Raw genomic sequence first — 14,713 nt, forward strand, 5'->3', positions numbered from 1 at the left:
CTTTGGGGACTCACTAAGATTTAGAACAGAGCTCAGGAGAAGAAATCAATGTAAAGATGAGAAGACACTGTTAAAGCAGTAAAAATGGTTTGACAATTCAACAAATTCAGTGCATTTCCTAGTCTATCTGAGCCAAGACCCAGCAGAGGTTAAGTACTGAATTGTACTGCCAAAATGTTTATTGATCAGAGTAATTGTCTATCTTGCCACTTCCAGGAATCCAAGATATGTCTTTCTTCTATTTCCATGGCAGTATTTTATGGAAACCACTAGAAATAGAATATTCAATTTAGGCTGAAGTGAAGTACCTGAATCATATGTAGCCATCAAAATCAATAAACTAATTTTCAGAGATGCTAATTATTTCTCAGTTCTCATGGGAAAAAGGAGTCCATGGTTGTTTGGAATTTAAATAGACATTTTCTATTTTTATTCGTCTTGCTCCAGTAAACCTTTATTCACTAAGAATATGTGGGTTGTAAGCTGTTAATTATTATTCTAACAGTATTCTGCTAAAGGTGGTCTGGAAACCTGTTTTCCCACTTATTGACTTATCTAATTTGAAAAAAGAATGTATGAAGGCTGTTTAAAATAACTGTGACATTGATATTTTATCTAATCCCTGTTTTAACAGAAGCAGTCAATATCTTCTCTTTGCATGAGCAGATGAAACTGCATTTTGCCATTCTAATTCTCCAGTTCTGTGATTGGATTTCTTTAGCCTCTTAAGCTTAACACCAGTGCTTTCCACATATGGAAAGATTTAGTATCCATAAAGATCCTCCCCATAATCTGGTGCTACAGGAGGAGTCCCTACCTCCCTCTGAGGAACATGTGATTCTTGCAGACTTCTTCAGTGATTAAAGGTAACTCAGATTCAAAAATCCTTTGTATGCAGTACATTCAGCTCAAGACTGAGACATCTAAATTAAGATGCCTAAATGTAAGGTCTTGATTCAGGTGCCTAAACATAGGTGCCTAATGCTTTTCAGGATGCCCTTATAAATTTGTTGAGATGCTCACTTGGCCTTCAGCTGCAAGTCTAAAAGAGCACAGGTTTCCTGGAGGTCATGGCTATATCTGCCAGCTGTGGAGATTTCCTAGGTCGTCTGAAATTACACTGGACACCTATGTTTACTAATTGAATAGAACCCTAATTACTATTAGACTGAGGGACACAAAGAGAGTCAGTAGAGAGACTCAGCTCTCACCAGGTTGGCAGCTGGATCTCCCTAACCTCCACTGAGGGTACTGACTATAGCAGTTGTTCAGGCACCAAGATCACCTATAGACACTTACTTGCAAACACCTAATTTTAGGTGTCTTTATTCCAAACTGAGACCAACCCATGAAGTGCTCATTGTAACAAAGGATGAATTCAGAAATGGAAGGCAGAACACATGAAAAGGAGGAAACTGCCTTTGTCAGTGACTCAACAACAGATACAAATACTGGCTGGTACAAGACCCCCTCTGAATGTTTCAGTGAATGCCATGTCTAGCACAAAGATGACTAAGAAAGGGCAATTTTCTCCTTTTACCTTCCACTCTCTGAGGTTAAACAGTGCCTCTTCTATGGAAGACTTATATCAGAGAGCAGCTGTAGTCCAGATACGATGACAGTTTTTGTCATAATTGTCCTGTTCTTTTATTAACACGATTGGCTTAAGCACCAATCACTGCATTAAAAGTAACCTGAACTTTATTGTGCCCTTCTGTTTCAATCAGGAGCATCTACCATATGCTTGACAGAAAGGGACAATATTGGATGGTAGAATATTTGAAATGCTTCCAAAATTAACCTTTCAGTTTCTTACACTATTAAAAACAATTCTCTCCTGCTGCTCAGTGCAATTTGCAGGAGGTGTTGGGAAGGAAACAACCTTGAATTTTCTTATGACACTAACTTCCATTACAATAAATCTCAAGGTGAGAGCAAACAGGAAGATATAAGCCTCTCTTACAACCATGTTTCTGGATGAAATTATAGTCAGAGATGTTCTTTATAGTCTCTGCTGGAAAAAATACACCAAATTTTACTGGCAGTGTCTCTCTGACAGATGCCACTACTGTCCTTGTTTAAACCAGCATCAAATCACTAAACATAACCTGAAAAAAACCCCAGCAAAATACTGTTATGAGAATTTACATTACAAAAGTTAAAAACCAAACAAACAAAACCCCCAAAACCAAACAAACAAACCCCAGAAATTAAAAATGAAACTAGAATTTGCTAAAATAAAAATACTGCATTAAAGGTGTGTTTTGCAGAATGCTGAATTCTAGAAACTAATCCAAATAGGTGTAAAATGGAATACTTTGAAAAACTGACAAAAGAAATGCTAACTGTGCATGTCAAAACCCCACTTTCTTTCTTAACCATTCACTGTTTTTAAACATGTTTAATGTCTACGTTTAGCACTGTTCTTTAGAAGCAGAGATAACTATTTAGAAAGAGTTTTACAAGAGAGTGCCGTACCAGTAACATGAAATATCACTTTATAGTTTCTTCCTAAGGATTACAGTCCCAGAAAGAGAAAATACATTCTTCCTTTTAGGAGCAGAAAACTGTGTCCTATCTGACTTGTCATCTTTGCATTTATCAAGATTATTATCACACGTTATTCTGCAGTTCAGAAAAAAAAACCCAGAAAGTTCCCTGGTACACATGGCCAACTAAGCATTAGTCTGAGTGCCTCGGATTCTTGCTTCACTTTCTGTATTCACTCTTCCTGTGATAGCCTAAGTGAGATTTTCTGTGGTAATGTACTGAGTCTTCCAGAAGGCTAATCATAGTTTTCCAATACATAATCCTGCAATCAGCACCTCTTGCACAGTTAGCGCACCAGCAGTAAGACTGTGGGCACATAGTGAGAAGCTCTGGAAACTGATGTAGAGCTGCTACTGAGAAACTCACTTCTGTTGAAGATAATAGCCTTCTAGAAATCCCAAGTCAGTGACCTGAATAGGAATGAATTTAGATATTCCAGGCCCAGTTTCTTGCCTTATCTGGTCTGATGGAGATCTGTAATGTCAATGGAGCTGTGCAGTACAACAGGAGCCATGTGTAGTCATGAAATTGCTTGTCTCATTTGTAATGCTGTTACTAATACTGAATTCCAACATCATAAGCATGGAGTAGCATATATTACTTATGTACCATTGCTTGTGTTAGCATGTTTGTAGCACATTCAGCAGTGACCTGCTTACTCGTTATGAACAGAATCATAGAATCAAGCAGCTTGGAAAAAACCTCCGAGATCATCAAGTAACCGCCATGGTTACTAGAACAAGTGCCACATCCAGTCTCATCTTAAAAACCTCCAGGTTTTTAATCCACCACCTCCCTGGGCAGCCCATTCCAATGTCTGATTACTTTCTCTGTAAAAAATTTCTTCCTAATATCCAACCTAAACCTCCCATGACACAGCTTGAGACCGTGCCCTCTTGTCCTACTGCTGATTGCCTGGGAGAAGAAACCGGTACCCACTTGGCTACAACCTCCTTTCAGGTAGTTGTAGAGAGTGATGAGGTCTCCCCTGAGCCTCCTCTTCTCCAGGCTAAACAACCCCAGCTCCCTCAGCCTCTCCTCATAGGATTTGTGCTCCAGTCCCTTCACCAGCCTCATTGCTCTTCTCTGGACCTGCTCCAGCACCTCAATGTCATTCCTGAACTGAGGGGCCCAGAACTGGACACAGTACTCGAGGTGTGGCCTCACCAGCGCTGAGTACAGGGGAAGAATCACTTCCCTGGTCCTGCTGGCCACACTGTTCCTGATCCAGGCCAGGATGCCCTTGGCCTTCTTAGCCACCTGGGCACACTGCTGGCTCGTATTCAGCTTCCTGTCAATCCAAACTCCCAGGTCCCTTTCTGCCTGGCTGCTCTCCAGCCACTCTGTGCCCAGCCTGTAGCACTGCAGGGGGTTGTTGTGGCCAAAGTGCAGGACCTGGCACTTGCCCTTGTTGAACCTCATCTCATCGGAATCAGCCCAACTCTCCAGCCTGTCCAGGTCCCTCTGCAGAGCCCTCCTGCCTTCCAGCTGATCAATACTCCCCCACTGATCTCTGGGGGACACCACTAGTGACTGGTCGCCAACTGGATGCAGCACCATTCACCACCACTCTCTGGGCCCGGCCCTCCAGCCAGTTCCTAACCCAGCACAGAGTGCCCCTGTCCAAGCTGTGGGCTGCAGCTTTTTCAGGAGTATGAAGTGGGAGACTTCTACCTGAAGTCCAGGTAGACCACATCCACAGCCTTCGTCTCATCCACCAGGCGGGTTACATGATCATAAAAGGAAATCAGATTGATCAGACAGGACCTGCCCTTCCTAAACCCGTGCTGGCTGGGTCTGATCCCTTGTCCATCCTGTAGGTTTTGTGTGATTGCACTTAGGATGATCTGCTCCATAACTTTGCCAGGCACTGAGGTCAGGCTGACAGGCTTGTAGTTTCCCAGGTCCTTCTTTCAGCCCTTTTTGTGGATTAGCGTGACATCCTCCAGCTTCCAATGATCTGGGACCTCCCCAGTGAGCCGGGACTGTTGGTAATGATGGAGAGTGGCTTGGCGAGCTCTTCCGCCAGCTCCTTAATCGCTCTAGGATGGATCCCATCTGGTCCCATAGACTTGTGAGGATCCAAGTGGCTCAGCAGGTCGCTAACTGTTTCCTCCTCGATTACAGGAGGGCTATTTGGCTTCCTGTCTACCAGGTTGTCCCAAGGACAACCTGATTTACTGCTGAAAACTGAGGCAAAGAAGGTGTTAAGTACCTCAGCCTTTTCCTCATCTTTGATGACTATGTTCCCCCCACGGCCAACAAAGAACGGAGGTTTTCCCTGCCCCTCCTTTTGCTATTAATGTATTTGTAGAAGCACTTCTTGTTATCCCTAACGAAGGGGCTAGATTGAGTTCAAATTGTGCCCTTGTCTCTCTAACTTTCTTTCTACATGACCTAACTATATTGTTAAACTCTTCATGCGTAGGCAGCCCTCTTTTCCATAGTTGGTAAGCTCTCTTTTTCCCCCTAATTTCCTTCAAAATCTCCCTGTTCAGCCAAGCTGGCCATCTTCCCCACCACCTCTCCTTTTGGCACACTGGGACAGCCTGCTCCTGTGCGTTCAAGACTTGCATTTTGAAGCATGTCCATCCCTCCTGGACCCCTTTGTTTTCAAGGGTTGTTTCCCAGGGTACACTCTGAACTAGTTTTCTGAGTAGGCTGAAATCTGTCCTCCAGAAGTCCAGGGTAGAAGTTTTATTGATGGCCCTCCTTGCATCTCTGAGTATTGAAAACTCTATTATTTCATGGCCACTGTGCCCCAGATGGCCTCCGACCACCACATCTCCCACCAGCCCCTCTCTGTTTGTGAACAGCAGGTCTAGCGGGGCCCCACCCCGGTAGGCTCATTTACCAGCTGGAGCAGGAAGTTATCCTCTATACACTCTAGGAATTTCCTAGACTGCCTCTTCTCTGCTGTGTTGAGCTTCCAACAGACATCTGGCAGGTTAAAGTTGCCCACAAGAACAAGGGCTGGCGATTTTGAGACATCTGCCAGCTGCTTGTAGAATAATTCATCACCATCATCATCCTGATTGGGTGGTCTATAACAGACTCCCACCAGGATATCAGCCTTGTTGGCCTTCCCCCTGATTCTGGTCCACAGGCACTCAACCTTATTGTTACTGACTTCAAGTTCTACAGAGTCAAGAGAGTCTGTAACATATAGAGCCATCCCTCCACCTCTCCTACCTTGCCTGTCCCTTCTGAAGAGCTTGTAGCCACCCATGGCAGCACTCCAGTCATGCGAGTCATCCCACCACGTTTCTGTGATGGCAACTACATCATAGCTTTCCTGCTGCACGATGGCTTCCAGCTCCTCTTGTTTGTTACCCATACTGCATTGATTGGTGTACATGCACTTCAGCTGGCCTCCTGATTTCACTTCTAAGTCTGGCTTTCCACCCTCAGGCTCATCTCTGGAGAGCCTGGTTTCAACCCCTTCAAACCTAGTTTAAAGCCCTCCCGATCAACCCTGACAACTTATGAGCTAGAGTCCTTTTGCCCATGCTAGATAAATGAAGCCCATCTGACTCTAGCAGGCTAGGTACCATAGAATTTGCCCCATGGTCAAAAAAACCAAAATTCTGGTGGTGGCACCAATCCTTTAGCCACCTATTGATAAGACGGGTTTTCCTAGTCCTCTCCTCATTCATCCCTGCTACTGCAGGAACTAAGGCAAACACCACCTGTGCTCCTGTCCCATTAACTAATCAACCCAGCACCTTCAAGTCCTTTTTAATTAGCCTAGTACCTCTTTCATTAGCGTCATCACTGCCAGCCTGGACCACCAGCAGTGGATAATAATCAGAGGGCCAGATTAGCTCACAAAGTCTCCTACTAATATCCCTCACCCGGGGCCCTGGGAAGGCAGCAGACTTCCCTGTGGGATAGGTCCGGTCAGAATACAGGGCCTTCAGTTCCCCTCAGAAGGGAGTCACCAACTACAACTACCCTTATTTTTTTCTTTATAGCTGTGGTTGTAATCTCTCTGGTAGATGGGGTGCAACCAGGAGACCCTCCAGACAGATCCTCTTCTTGCCTCCCCTCTGCCTGACTCTGGGTCCAGGGCCTCATACTTGTTCTTTAAGGGCACCCGGGGAGGTGATGGGGGTCGGGAGGGGATTCCTTTACCTCTTCAATCAGGGACCTGTTTCCATTTGCCCCCATTACTTGGTTTGCTCCATCTGCCTGATGGCAGGAGGGGTAGGGCTTCACTGTCTCCTGCTGGACTTCCTTTGGGGTCAAAGGGGTGTGACTCCACCAGTCTATTTCCCTTTCACTCTCCCTAATACTTCTTAGCCTCTCCACACTTCTTGAGCTCTGCCACTAAGCACAGCAAATCACTCACCTGCTCACATCATATGCAGATATCTCTTGCACTGTCCTCTGGTACTGACTCCAGGCTCAGACACTCTGCAGCCAGAGACCTGAAAGGCTGTGTCCTTCCTGGGGGGTTCTGCCTGGGTTAGCACACTCCCCCTGAGAGCAGCACCAACAGCTTTCACTCCTTTGGAAACCATTGCTGGGTCTAGCTGAGTTGCGGGGAAAAATAAAATTAGGAAAAAAATACCCACCTCACAAGCCACCAGAGAGAACTGTGAGCATGGCCGTGCCCTGCCTGTACAACCTGCTGTGCCACACCCCTGTTTGCTTGCTCTGGGTCTCTCCTGCTCCCTGGAGCAGTTTAACTCTCCCGGCAACGAGCTCGGCTCCACCCCCTGCTCAGCTGATTAGGCCTCGTAGGGCAGCTGGGCTGAAACAAGGAGTGGGCCTGTCTGGCCATTCTGGAAAAAGTGCTTGAGAGTCTTTCTATTATTACTTTACAGTATAGAAAAGTGTCTGAAATATCAGTTTTTGCTGTACAGTAAAAGTGTTGCCTGCACAAATACAATTACTATGATTCTGAAAGCTCCTGTTTTAAAAACTTTCCTTATTTTGCTCTCTCTTGTGACAGCAATTCCCATTTTTATGATTCAGACATGTAAGAGAATTAAAAGCCTACAATGAACATGTACTTTGTTTGTGCTCTGACACTTTCTGTTTTCATCTGCTATATATTTCACAGATCATTGTTACTGATTTCAGTTTAGCTTAGATGCCTAGGCATTTTTTACTGCCAGTACTGTTCAGTACTGTTTATTAGTCAGCTACGTACATTTTCAGGTACTTCCATACCTTTACATTCTTGTCTTTAGTAATTCTAAGTATTCTGACCTCCACCATCTCAATCAGTATTCACTAAACCTGTGCTGAAGTAGAATGAACAAAACTATACCAGACCCTAGCTCTTACCAAGAAATATTTCTCCTGATACTGCATTAAAGAGCCATATATGAACACCTCTAAGGCAATGTGAGATGGAAAGCAAACACTTGCATCAATAAGTCATTAGCAGCAATTAGGACAGAACAAAATTGTCATGTGGCTATTTCAGATGATGATAGAAGTCTAATTGTAAAAACTATGAGAATGTAAAAGAGGTATTGGAAATCCATATTCAGTGAACTAATGGAGGCAGCATGAGCATAAGCTGCAAAAGTCACTAAAATTTGACAAGCATTTTTGAGCAACACAGTTCTGAAAGCAGAGAAAAGGCATATGAAGTGTGAAATAGTCTGTAAGTTAATAGCTGATAGAACTGCCTAGTCTTTTTCCAAGTTCCTTTACTAGGTCTAAATAGTCAGCAGCAGAGTGAGTATAAACACAGCCAGTCCTCTCTTGCACAGGTGTTACTGCCCTGATGTCAAGTGAGTAGCATTTTGTTAGTAAGAATAAAATTTCGTCTATGATGAGAAAGCAAAGCACAGATGAAATGTCATTTGATAAAATATGGCAAAGCAAGTGACAGAGTGGTGTATATACAGCTCACGAGTGCAAGCAGGTGGGAACTGCAGGAGATGGGACAGGCACCCAGCATATTCCAGCATAAGGCAATTCAAATAAACTCTACACTGCATTTGGATACCTTCCTACTAGGATTCGTTTGCAATCATTCAGACTGATTTAGACACCCAGCTATGAGTGTATGGATCTCCTGCATGTATCAGTCATGCATGAAATGGCCCAAATCCTCCTTAAATCTGGAAATTTGTTTGCTATTCATGGGGTATTTATTTCCCCTTTGCTAGCTGTGGAAAACAACATGGCTTTTTCCTGCTATGTAAATATCAACACTGGTATTTTTGCACTTAAAAATCTAGTAGTTTTGCATGTGCAAAAAATATGCAGTATTTTTATACCTGGTGTCCAAAATACTCTGAAATTCCACAGAAATGACTGCTAATGAATATAGCTTAAGTCTAACATTTCAGTCTCAGTTAGTACTTAGCACTTCTGCTGTGATTACTTCTAATGGGCTGAAAGGCAGATGCCTGTGTGGCTGGAGGCATATTGTTACTTCAGGTGCTTTCATGCAGGTCATTAACCCTTTCTCTGCCCATCCTTATTGGAACTATCAGCATCTACCCGCCAAGTATTGTTACAATGACGCTACACAAGACCTACATACAGACTTTTTTATTTGTAGCATTGTGTAAGGCCTAAATCACTGCCAATTCAATGTGAAGATCAAACAATGGTGTAGCAAAAGAAGGATATACTTTGGCTCAAGCAGCCTGTGCTTGAGGCACAGGTCTGATTTGGAGGCCACTGAAATAGCTGGAATGAGTATAGTTATTTCCAGCGAGCTTTGGAACTCTCTTCTGGTTGCGTCTGTGAAGTCCTGAGTGTGAAGCACAGTGGCAGTTGTGGGGCTCTTTGTGTTTATGACTATAAACATAATCCTTCATTCAGATGCTGTAATGCTGAAAGCTGTAGAAATCCCCTAGGCTCATTAAAGAGTAAGGCTCTTTAGTAAAAAGGAGGGTTTTTTCTCCTCCTTAAATTACTACAAAACCATGTTATTTCCATTTATTTTAAAACAGCGTCCAAGCAGCCAATAGATATTTATATTGATGGAGTATCCATTTGAGTATGGCAACTTCCTGATTCCAATTTGGTTTTTCTCCTACAATTCTCTTAGGTTGCTTTTATCTCAAAATGGTTTCCAGAGAAGACCAGCGATATTATTTGGCTTTTACAGCTAGAGAGACTGAAATCCTCAAACTTCATCCCCACGAGCTCTTCCTGGCCCTACTATAATTCAGTTCAAAAATTCTTAGCCATACATGCTTGTCTCACTCCATTTCCTAGTAGATGCATATGAAATGAAATCCTGAAGGAATTAACTTCTCAGAAGAGCTGTCACTGATGTTTCAGGTGATGTGATATGACCAGCAGGTTGAGGGAGGTGATTTTCCTCTCTACTCCCCTTTCTCAAGACCCCACCTGGAGTACCGTGTTCAGCTCTGTGGTTCCCAGCATAAGGAGGGCATGGACTTGCTGGAGTGAGTCCAAAGGAGGGACCATGAAGATGATCAAAGGGCTGGAGCACCTCTCCTCTGAAGACAGGCTGAGAGAGTTGGGGTTGTTCAGCCCAGAGAAGAGAAGGCTCCAGGGTGACCTTATAGCACCTTCCAGTACCTAAAGGGGCCTACAGGAAAGCTGGAGAGGGACTTTTGAAAAAGGCATGTAGTGACAGGACAAGGAGGAATGGCTTCAAACTGAAAGAGGGCAGGTTTAGATTAGATATCAGGAAGAAATTCTGTACCATGAAGGGTGGTGAGGCACTGGAACAGGTTGTTCAGAGAGGTTGTGGATGCCCCATTCCTGGCAGTGTTCAAGGCCAGGTTGGATGGGGTTTTGAGCAACCTAGTCTATTGGAAGGTGTTCCTGCCCATGGTAGGGGGGTTGGAACTAGATGATCTTTAAGGTCTCTTCCAAACCAAACTATTCTATGATTTTATGATTATATGATATCGGTCCTCAAACTATTAATACTTTCACACTGTAGGAGAGGGGACTTGTATCCTTGTTTGTAAATGAAAAATTAATTCCAGAAAAGTTATAGCCACTATTCACCTTGCTGTTTAACTAGAAAAATAAAAAAAAAAAAAAGGAATTATCTATGGCTTATTTTATGTACAAAGCAGAGCATTACTTGACCTTTGATTCTCTGAATTTTCCTCAGTGTGGATCTGTTTCATTTTTTCAGAGGTTCCACTCTGTGTCTAGTCAAGAACTGGAGAGTAGGTTGATCACAGACCCAAAAATCTATCATTAGCTCCTTGGAATAGACATTTCTATATTTTCTTATATAATAGGCACATTTCTACTTTCCTCCTCCCCCCTCCCTTCTTTAAATATCTTTCATGTTATTTTTTCCCCATCCAAATCCCCAAAATACAGTGTGGTCTTTTATTTTGAAACTACCAGTCACTATGTGAAACCATTTCATGTGCAGGTGATTAAATTCATTTAACTTAATTGCACAGATAATGCTAAGAGAAGTATCAAAAGTCTCATAAGGCTGGTTGCAAAGCAGGAGCTGCAATGTTTTGAACTGAATTTTGTACCATCATTGTCCGCTCCACACTATATATGTAGGAAAAATCATGCGGAAAGAACCTTCAAGGATGTAGTAAAATGTACAGTTTCCCAGTCTGGGAAATGCGTACAAAGATTAAATACAAGTAGGGCTTTGTGCTTATTGCTGACAGACATCACTGTTGGGTCAGGAAGTATAGTTTGCATACAGCAGATGAAAGGTCTTATCTACCAACTCTGAAACAGTAATTTAAACTACAACATCTCTATTACTTCCTGATGCAGGCAGGCCATTATTAATTTGCTATCTCATCAGGCTTATGTGCTTCTAAATTTGTCCATCAAGCGAAGATTTTAACAAAGAGCTTCAGTTTACGATGACAAGTATTGAAAGCATAGAGAATGTGCTCTTTTGGGAAGGAGTAAAAGCACTGCCTTGGGAATTAATGAGGTGATAATTGGTGCAGAGGATGCTCGGCACACACAGGGCTCCACTCTGGAGCTTAACGTATAAGGGAGCTTACCCTTTGCCCTGTGCATGTGTGTGGGGCAAAAGCCATGGAATTTCAATACACGAAGCCTAAGTTCGAAATTTCAGTTTTCCTACAGCTGTAAGTGTGGTGTAGCTGGGGATCAGGGATGTGCCCGGGTGTGCAGCCAGCACACTCCACCCTTAATTCCTGATCCCAGAGCTCCCAGCCAGCCTCTGCATGCATGAAACAAGGGGTCTGCCCAAGGCAGTGCCTTGTGAGGAGGGGATTGCCTTAGCTCTCGGCCCCTGCACAGCAGAGCTGTTGGGCAACTGCTGCAGGAGCCCTCCAGGGGGAGCGTCAGACCGGCTGTGCCTGGATGGATTGACAGGCAGTATTTACGTGTGAGATGTGTTGATTAACCTGGACAAGAACCCAGCCATCCAAAGGACCCACCCAGGCAGTTTCTGCTGCAGAACTGACCAGACTGTGCATGAGTAAGATACTGGTGAATAGTGGAAACTGTGCAGACGCAGAAATGGACACATAGCACAGTGTTTAGTACATAGTCAAGATAGATATTTTTGTGCATAATTTAATACTATCAATAGAAACAAACCATACATGTGCTGGAACGGTCATGCAGGACCATAACAAGTGAGCAGAGGTTTGGGGAGTCTCACCAGATCTACCTGAAGGGGCACTTGCAAGGACCCTCACAACAGTGACTCCCGTGAACATCTGGACAGTAACCAACCATGCTGTTTGATGGACTAGAGCATTATCCTATGGAAACAACCCTTCAAATCTATTTATTTTTAACAAATGCTCTGTCTGTGAATGTTTGTGCAACAGTAGTGCAATGCTCCTGGGGCACTGAATGTGCACAGAGCAGCCCCAGACACATTCAACACTCAGAAAAGAGAAATGAATTTCACCTCCATTGAAGCAGCCCTCATTTGTCATAGAAAGCAAACAGAACCTGTGTCTTACTGCTGAAACTCCTGTTTTGGACTTCAGGTCTTGTGCTGATGCATATTTTATTATTTTACTGAAAGTGGGATCTGTAACAAATATTTTCTGCCATCTTATAGGTACCATGTGGTGATTAGACAGTCTCCTTACAGGGAGAATTGAAGCAAATATTATCATGGATAATTAAACATGGATCCTACATATCTCAGGAGTCTGTAACTTTGAGTAAGATCTCTTGCAATCTTATCTACCATCTTGCTTGGGACTCCTTTTACTAATAAGAGTCTACTTAAGAGCTAGGAACTCATGGCTACCCTTATAGGGTGCATTTTGAAGGGCCAATTCATATCTATTTCAAACATTTCTCAAAACCATTGGTGATGGAACGTTTGTGCCTTTGTTTACTTGTTCCTTTGTTTAACTATTCTAACCAGACTGTTTCTTTTCCAACTTTTTCTTTTGCTGCAAGTTATCCTAATCTGCTGCTTGTCCTGCTTGTCCTCTGCACAAGCTGTGCAATATCACCTTTCTTCTGCTTTTCTACCAGCCTGCTAAGCTAAGTCAAATCTTTTGTATTTCAGTCATGCCCTACAGAAAATATTTTCAAAGTGCCACTTTTCTTAACATCAAACAGAGGGTCTTTATCTCTGTGGATATGTAACATCTAAACAAGGACATGGCAATCCTTGTCAAGCTTTAAAAGTGCTGGTGAGAGGAGCACTACTGTCCATTTTCCACGATAGAAGCTGGCTTTCTGGCAACAGCATGACATCAGTTATGTTTAGATTGCAATTCCCTACAATGATCTTTTCTGCTGTGCTGCTTCTGCCCAGTTATTTTTCCTTTATCATTTCATTCTACTTTCTAAGTGTACCACTTTTTGCTCTTATCTGTGCCTTGCTTCATCTTCCTGACTTCAGATCATTTCTCCAATATATTGTTTTAAATTCTAACCCTCTCGGGTGCTTTCAGTCCCCCTTTGCTCGTTATTTTCACATTTGAGGACATCCATGCTTTTCTGTTATCCAGGTCATTAATGGGAATATCATACAGTACACCTAACCATATAGGATACAGCCTGTGTGGGTTATTGAAAATTGAGCGCAATCTTACAGCAATTTGTGCACTCACCTCTGTAGTGTTTAAATCCACTAAATTCATACTCATTTCATAAACTTCATTAAAAAAACAGGACTATGCAGGCTAGGCAGTAAAAACCAAAGTGTGGTTATGAAGAACTGGATGGCCAAAGTACCCATTTAGATTTTCAGCAATAAAACATTAATCAAGCTTTTTATAGAAATCTCACCAAATCCTAGGCAAAACCTCAAGTTTCAACAGTGGAAAATATATGGGAAAATAGGACTGACCTCTTCATACTTTACTTACAACACTTTATGCCCAAAAAGCTATTACTCACTATCACTGCTAAGGTTATGTTTTGAACTCTCCAGAATGTCTTTTACTTTTCATTTCTTTTCATAAGATCCACTACAAATGAGCATCTCTCTGGACATCAGTGTAACAGAAAGAACTGTTGTCCACGTACTTCTGTGAATAGTTCAGGAAAATTTGGCTCAGTAAAATCTAGGACTCTGGCTACTGTTAAAGTTATTGCTGGCTCAGGTTACTAAATTTTTTAACTCCTTGATAAGTAATTTGAAACATAAGCTTCTCAGACTGTTTCAGTTTATTACTCTTTTTAAGTGAGCAGATCTAAATTAGAATCTCCTCAGATCAATAGCTCATTTTTATCACAGAACATTTGGACTGTACCATATAGATCAGATAAATCATCTTTCACTGCACTCAAAAGTTTTAAACTGCAAATCTGTGGTGAAAAACTACCATAGATTGAGTGCTAGGAAAATGATGCATTACAACTGTTTCTTCCTACCAGTGGCTCTTCCTGAATAAGTGCCATTTTCCAGAACAGCAATTATTTTAATTGCAGATGTTTCCTCAGACTGCATGACATATTTCTCTCTCTTAAAACAGGCTGTTTACTTTTACATTACAGCCAGAGTCTCTTCACTGGGTGTCATAGGTGCTGTTCAGATTATTTAAACCATAAAAAACACTAAATAACGTATTTGACTACATGTGCAATTCAGAGCTAAATGCATGAGGAGATTCAAAGTGGAAGTTAAAATCACAGCTGTGTCCTTGTCAGTGTACAAATCACAGGATCACGGAAAATTCATGCTGGAAGGGACCTCAGGAGGTCTCTACCCCATCCTCCTGCTTATATCCAGGCTGAATTTCTCTTTTTTTTTTTTTTTTTTTTTTTT

The sequence above is a fragment of the Neopelma chrysocephalum genome, unplaced genomic scaffold, assembly GCF_003984885.1.
Source record: "Neopelma chrysocephalum unplaced genomic scaffold, ASM398488v2 Primary Assembly neopelma1_66, whole genome shotgun sequence".
Classification (NCBI taxonomy): Eukaryota; Metazoa; Chordata; class Aves; order Passeriformes; family Pipridae; genus Neopelma; species Neopelma chrysocephalum.